The sequence below is a fragment of the Chanodichthys erythropterus genome, chromosome 15 (assembly GCF_024489055.1).
Source record: "Chanodichthys erythropterus isolate Z2021 chromosome 15, ASM2448905v1, whole genome shotgun sequence".
NCBI classification, from domain to species: domain Eukaryota; kingdom Metazoa; phylum Chordata; class Actinopteri; order Cypriniformes; family Xenocyprididae; genus Chanodichthys; species Chanodichthys erythropterus.
The window spans coordinates 4,482,445-4,490,866 of record NC_090235.1 but is presented as its reverse complement, the minus strand read 5'-3'; positions in this window follow the sequence as shown (position 1 = coordinate 4,490,866).

The following is an 8,422-nucleotide window of genomic DNA, read 5'->3' as shown; positions in this document are numbered from 1 at the left end:
ATCTAGCAGTACTATATATAACGGTATCATCCGCATAGAGATGTGCAGCTGCATCTACGTTTGTACAAATATCATTTATGTAGATTGTAAACAACAAAGGCCCTAATATGGAACCTTGAGGGACTCCAACTATTAGTTCTGTCTCCCCTGACATAATGCCTTCACAAGTGACATGCTGATATCTACTAGACAGGTAATTTTTAAACCATTCAATAACATTATCAGACATCCCAATTTTAGACAAACATTTTAACAACAAGGTGTGATCAACCGTATCAAAGGCTTTTGAGAGATCAATAAATAATGCTGCACAAGATTCTTTACAGTCAATAGCACTAACAATATCATCAACTACCTTTGTGGCTGCTGTGATGGTGCTATACCCTTTCCTGAAACCCGATTGAGAAGGAGTAAGAATATTATTTACTGTTAAAAAGTGCTTCAATTGATCACTAACCAATGACTCAAAAATTTTGGCCAATACCGAGAGTTTTGAGATAGGACGATAATTGTCCATAATAGTTGGATCTCCATTTTTAAAAAGTGGTGTTACATGCACTGTCTTCCAAGATCGAGGTATAATATTTTGTTCTAAAGATAAATTAAAAATATAAGTTATTGGTTCAACAATAATATTAGCCACAAGTTTCAGGAGGAAAGGGTCAAGCCCATCAGGACCAGCTGATTTTTTACAATTTATATTTCGTAACGCAAATAAAACCTTCTCCCTTGAAATTGGCTCAAAAGTAAAGAGGTTCGATCCCCAAACATTGGGGTGAAAAAACCCTGGAGATAAAAGATGTTTTTGCTCTGACTTAAAAAGGAGTCCGGCAGAGGCAAAATGATTATTAAAGAAATCAACTATATCTTTTTTATCTGTAATTTGTACATTATTCACATTTACAATTTTAGGAAGTACAGAAAAAGAAGAGTTTTGTACTATTTTCATAGAATTTATAGTTTTCCAAAATTTAGCTGGGATTTTTAAATTTTTTGTTGTCTCATCAAGATAGAATTGTGACTTAACTTTGCGTATTTGTGTAGTACATTTATTTCTTAAATATCTAAAATTAGCCCAATCATTTTCTTGTCCAGATTTCCTTGCCTTTGCCCAGGCTAAGTCCTGTTCATGCAAAAGTGTAGATAATACATCAGAAAACCAGGGATTGTTCCTACCCTTTACTTTGAACTTTCTCAAGGGTGCATGTTTATTTAAAATACCCATGAATGAATCTTTAAAATATGACCACGCCAATTCAACATCAGGAATTAAACAAACCTTTTTCCAATCAAAATTTAAAAAAAATTAAAAATTAAAAATATCATGGATAAAAGCTTGCTGATCGAATAATTTGAAATACCTTTTCACCACAATTCGTGGTACTGCCTTTTTAAGTTTACAATTTCTAATCATACCAACAACACAATGGTCACTTATATCATTTGGGAAAATACCTATGTGTGTGCATTTATCTGGGTTATTAGTTAAAATCAAATCTATTAAAGTTGACTTTTTTGAGTCCTTTACATTTGGACGGGTGGGAGCATGTATTACTTGAGTCAAATTCACAGAATCACAGTAATCTTTAAAATCCTTCGATACATCTGTCAACCAATTCCAGTTCAAATCACCAAGCAAGATAATTTCTTTCTGCTGTACAATATCTGCAAGTGCAGTTGAAAGTATGGATAAAGGTTCATTATTCCCATAATGGTTCATTATTTACATAATGGTTCATTATTCCCAGAATGATTTGTAATGCTAGAAATCAGGAATATATATATAATATCTTTAATCAAATATATGTATCATTGCAGACCTAAATAAAAAGAATATGATCCTCTTATATTATTTATAAAAAAAAAAAAAAAAAAAAGATAAATGCAAAGGGCATGTAAACTTGTGAACTGCAGAGAAATAGAGAGAAAGAATGACAAAGTTAAATTCAGTCAAGAATGATATAAAAACGATTATGTGGAACAAGTCTTTGTTTATTTTCTCATACAGTTGCTCATTACTGTCAGAAATCTACAGAGCGCAAAAAGACACAGACTAGAGCACACAAACACACTTAGAAACTTGCAAATTACATAAGCCCCTTTAGGTCAAAATACAGGCGCAATCTGTTCTTATTAGCGACACTCATACAGGGCTGCTAATAGTCTTGTTAGGAGAAACAGGCCCATTTATTAATTAATTTGACTAATTAAGATACTAAGGTGAGTCAGGAATGAACTAGCAAATGCTTCATTGGCCAACAGTTAAAACAAGCCTCTTTAATTATCACCTTGACTTTGCCATTAGTTATAGTTCAGAACATATTATTACCTAGAAAATGTCATAATTAAAGGGACATTTAAATTGCCATACACCCACTACTGGCATTCACTCTGGCTCCCTTCAATTATCTAACAGACAGAATTGAGTGTTCAGCAGCTTAAGGTGTCAGATCACAGTTTCTCGTTTCTCGATTTAACAAAATGTCTTAAGGCCACAGCTTGCCATTTGTATCTAATGATGTTTGGATTGCAAGTTTGGAGCGTTTGTGTACTGCCGGCAAGACTTGGTTTTATCTCTCTCATGTCATTAGAGCTTGTAAAAGTTTATTTTCCTCATATGTCATATTTGACTTTTGACAACTCGTTCCCAAAAGTGAGAAAAAGACTGAAGATTTAAAATGAATTCAGGAAAATCAACACTTTTACAGTCATCTCAATTATAATGCTTACTTGAATTTGCTGTATAAAGTATGAAAACTAGTAGTGAAACAGACAAAGGTTATAAAAGCATGTTAATGTATTTACATGTTCATGTTTCTTGATTAATTTTTTAAGGGTTAGTTCACCCAAAAATTTAAATAATGTCATTTATTACTCACCCTCATGCCGTTCCACACCCGTAAGACCTTCGTTAATCTTCGGAGCACAAATTAAGATATTTTTGATGAAATCCGATGGCTCAGTGAGGCCTCCATAGCCAGCAATGACATTTCCTCTCTCAAGATCCATTAATGTACTAAAAACATATTTAAATCAGTTCATGTGAGTACAGTGGTTCAATATTAATATTATAAAGTGACGAGAATATTTGTGGTGCGCCAAAAAAACTAAATAACGACTTATAAAGTGATGGCCGATTTCAAAACACTGCTTCAGGAAGCTTTGGAACATTGTGAATCTTTTGTGTCGAATCAGCGATTCGGAGCGGCAAAGTCACGTGATTTCAGCAGTTTGACACGCGATCCGAATCATGATTCGACACAAAATTAATCTGTAAAATAAACCTGATTAATCTGTGAATCAGTCTGCATCTGCAAAATTATTTTAAAAGTTACTTAATCACAAGTGAATGGAAAGTAATTACATACAATATAAACAAATTCTGTTTCCGTCTTGAATTTAAACGTAGGCTAAATATTGTGTAGACTTATTGTTTCATTTCAGCAATTTTATAAAGACTACATTTCTACACACTGTTGTTTTAAATTTTACTTGTAACACAATACAGGATATGCCTATATAATGAGAGGCAGGAAAAACTTGCCATATTAGCTCCCACTTGCAGTTTTCTCATTCCTGATTATCTCTGGACGATGAAATATTTAATTGACAGTGACGTGTTACTAGTTTTTTAGCGAGGCAAATTAAATTCGTCTGCGTCACAATTACTTGTCCAACATATTATCCAGCATATGCACGTGTGAGCACATATAAAGTGATTCCCCCTGTCAAGCTGCCCCAGTTCAGCCTGAGAGCGCCCCACTGCTGTCAGTTGTGGCACATGCGCAGCGCAGGTTAAATTTATACACCAGTGTGGAGTTTATTGGTATATTTAATGCGTCAAGACAGGCGGGCCATATTTTCTTTGTATGTTGTCTGCCACGGAGGTTCTTGACCTAAATATGGCTGGCTGTAGTGGATTTAATAGGCAGAAGGCTGTGTAATTGGTTGTCATTCCGATTTATGAGCTTTTGAACGTCTCCGTTTGGGATTTTCCTGTAAGGAAGAATGGAAATGCTGTCCCCTTGTGGCATGGTATGAGAATACCATGATTTGTGGGCCTTTTATTCGTAATATCATTACATATTATTACATTGGAAATGTTCCATCACTGAACATACAGTGGAAAAGATTGAGACCACATTGAAAATTTGATCTTCCCCCAATTTAACATGATAATAAGGGATTTAAAACTAATAATAAAATTATTTAATATGAACAATATTTCATAATCTCCAAACAAGTACATTTGTGACATTGATCAACTCCTTACAGATGTTCTTGCTTCTGTTAAGGTTCAAGATTCTCTTTGGATAACTGCTGGTTAGTTTTACATGTTAATTTTTTAATACAAAATTTCACTCAAATTATGCCAATAAAACAATTTAAATAAAACAGAAGCATTTATCAGACATTTAAAGCATTTATACCATCATAATTTATTATTTTGCTTATAGGCCAAAACAAAAGATAGAAGAGGCTAGTTGCTTGAGAAAGCTTTAAAGATGCTCTTTAGGTGATGATACACGGGGCAATTTTGCCGAGCGATGGTGTTGTGGGCACTTTCCCATTGAGAATAGGCAACACATTTTTCTTTGTATAGGCTATCCAGATTTGTTGCCCATTCTCTATTGGAGCATCCAAGTAACATCTTTCAGCAACATTCCTCAAAAAGTTGCCCTGTGTATCATCACCTTTTGAGCAGAAACAACACTTTGCTATAAAAAAAATATACTTCATGCACCATTTTGGGGTTTCTCTGATTGCCACACTGCAGGCAGAAACCTCTGGTGAACATAGGTGCCCTTTAAAAATGGAAATTCCTGCAAGATCTTTAAAAAACACTTCAGGCACACAAAAAAACATATTTGAAGTTTTGTCAGTAAGGAATAGGTATTAGAGATACCTTCAAAAGGATGTGTAGATGTTCTCCATAGGGTTCTTATCAGCGTGACGATCGGAGGAACCCCAAATGGTGCCTCGAGTATCTTTTAATTGTCACAGTGATTAGCAAGCTCCTGCCCTCCACCTCTCAGGATTCAAGTCGGATAATCTCACTGCAGGCATCCATTTCCTGTGATGCTGTAATCCAGCTTCCACATAATAGCAGGAGCTCTATCAAGATAGAAATTTTCCTGAGTGCATTTCACCAGAGGCAGCAGTTTATCAGCGCATTTTCGCAAATCAAACCGTTAAATTAATTTCAAATTAATGTTTGTCGTTTTATCTGGCTCTCACAACCAGTCCCCCAAATCCCAGATTTTTCTCTTTTGTCTGTATGGCTGTCCTTCTCCCAATGTTTCTCAAACCCTCCTGTATGATTTTTTTCATCTCTTATCGTCTTTCTCCTTGGCCTGATTTCTGCTCTATATTCTACTACAGAAAACGAGGCGAGAGAGAAAAATCTTTCGAAGTCTGGAGAGATACTCGGCCCTGCACTGGCACATCATCAAATAGAATTGGTCTGGTGATAAGACATAACTGAAAGATTCAAACGTGACTCAGAATCGGTGTTTGCTTGAATTAGCTACCATCTATCACAAGCACTGCAGTTCAGAGTAAGACAACGGATGCAAAAAAAGTTTGATATAAAATCAATACAAAATAGTAATCAATATCAGTGATTACTCATTTATATATTATCCTACAAGTAAGCGAACAAGCCTTTCTCTTTCTGTTTCTCCCTGTTCACACCCTCCAAACTACAGCCCTGAAAGGTAAAGATTTTCTTACAGCTCGCCTCTTATTTCCTCCATTAATCTCCAGTAAATGGCCCCCATCGGTTAATTATATTCCCTCAGTGGTGGCATGGAAACAGTGTGGTTACATAAATCTTGCATTTGTAACTAATTAAAAAATGGAAAAGAGAGTTCACAGACTTATGATACAAAAGAGAGAATAAGATGGAAGTGTGTGTGTGTGGAGGGGGGTGGGGGGGAGAAAATTGCAGCAAGAGTCTGTTCAAAATGTCTGATGTTTGATAAATGCTCAATCTATTACTTAGGTAACCCGCAGTAACCTCTCATTCTCGCTTTTCTCTCTGGAATGAGTAATACTAGTTACCTTCACCTCAGTGCGTCTGCTGAGATGAGGAGGCAACGCTTTCTGCAAACTTGCCGTCACCTGCATTTTACATGCTTATATTTCTCTTGGGTTATACAATCTCTAATGTTCCTGCATAACAACAGCTTGTGTCCAATAGCTCTCTTATCTCCTGTTTCCAACATTTCAAACAGAATTCACTCACTCTCACAGAGAACACATGCTGAATTCACTGCAGATGCTAGCATATTTGGAATCAAATAATAAATGGTAGATTAATCTGAAACCCTATGCTGAGGATATGGAATAGATAGCAATGCCATGGACATCATGCAATTCAATATGGCCAATGTGGAAGTGAGATACGAGTTACACTTTTTAGAATTTACAATTTTGTAGAATTTTGTAAAAGGAGGCTACTGTGATGTCTGAAGCAATCACAGTAGGAACCTCTCAGGAGACTTGGAGTTCAAAGTTTTGTTTCAGATTTTTCTCTTAAAAATTAATGCCTTAAGACATTTTAGGACAAACCTCTGAAACATAACAGGATAACACTGTGTGTGTGTGGATATATAGTACCTGTCAAAAATGTGAAAACTTTCACCATGGGTGTATTTAATCAAAATTACAGTAAAAAACTGAAATATTGTGAAATATTACTACAATTTAAAATAACTGTTTTCTATTTTAATAAATGTAATTTATTTAATGTAATTTATTCCTGTGATGGTAAAGCTGATTCCCTTTCGAATGGGAACTCACACTGCTTCCAAAGACACTTTGGGGAAGGCCGCCAGCATGACTGGTGTCTGAAGCACGTGATTCAAATGCGATAATGTCATTGGACAGTGACAGCCCGTGACAAGGCTACGTGTGTTACTGTGAATAAAAGAAAGCACCTGTTGTACGAGTTATCATCATTTGCTGTCTTTAGGACCCGTTTGTTTGCGTAAGTGTGAACGTGAATATCATGAAGAAGCACTCTGCCAAGTGTGACACCAAGCCCTCTGCAGGCCACTGTGATAAGCTGTTTTTAATGTTGAGTGTAGTTTGGCCTGCTTTCGATCTGAGAATCTTACGGTTGAGGCCTCCAGTGACAGCAAGTGTTAGACCACCTTAATAGACTGTCTTTAAGGTTAGGTGTGGTTGGCCTCCTCTCATTATAGAGAGTCATTCTGCTGAGGCCTGAGCTTCAGCTAGACAGTGACATCAAGTGTTTGCCCTTCTGTGAGGTCGCCTTGATAAATTGTCTTTGAAATTGAGTGTGATTGACCACCAGAGTCGTTCTGCTGAGGCCTTCGCTCACCTAGACAATGATATGGAGTGTTCGGCCCTCTCTAGGCTGCCTTGATATGCTGTTTTCTAGGTTAAGTTCCTATTAGACATTTACCTCAAGTGTTCGGCCTTCTGTGAGGCCGCCTTGATAAACTTTTTGTGATGTCCAGTTTTATTGGTCTCTTTTCGCTTTAGAGAGTCATTCTGCCGAGACCTTCACCAAGTTGAGCTCTAGTTAGAGATCAGGTGTTCGGCCCTCTTGAGGCTGCCTTTGTGAACAGCTTTGAAGAGTTGTTCTGCTGAGGTCTCTGCTCACGTGAGCAATAGTTAGACAGTGACATCATCTGTTTTGCCCTCTGTGAGGCTGCCTTTATAAACTGTCTTTTAGTTGACTTAGGTCAGCCTCCTCTCACTCTGAGAGTCGTCTTGCTGAGGCCTCTGCTCACCCGAGCTCCAGTTAAACAGTGACATCAAGTTTTCAGCCCTCTGTAGGCCACCTTGGTAAACTGTCTTTGATTGGACCCATCCTGTGCCTTATTTTAATTTGGCTCAGAGATGCTGACTTCGAATCAGGCAGGGTTGAGCATGTCTTTTCAGCTCCCCAGGGTCCTCAGGGGTTGAACCAGATCCTGCTAGTATAGTGACAAGGCGAGGAAACGCACATTTCTCTTTGCCTGTATTCCCTTAAAGGTAATGCCAGTCTCTGACCTTGAGCTCTGCCCTTGGCACGGGCACTGTTTGCTCACCCCGGTAAGGGTTCTTCCTTGCTTAGGACATGGGCCTAAGTTGTGGAATTAGGGAATGTGTCACTGACAGTCCAGTGTTTGACTTGAGTAAGGGATTGGTCACTGGCATCTAAGTCCGTTAAGCCTTCTTTGTACTTGTCATAGCCATTTACGCAGTTATTCCCTCAGCATGGCGGAGCGGGTACTCGTTCCCCAAAGTGTCTTCGGAAGCAATGCGAGTTCGAAAAGAGAACATCGAAAGAGAACATCTCAGGTTACACATGTAACCATGGTTCCCTGAGAAGGGGAACAAGACATCGCTGCCATGCTTCGGGCATACCTGGTTGTTGACGTGTACTACAGGTGCCCTCTTGTACTCA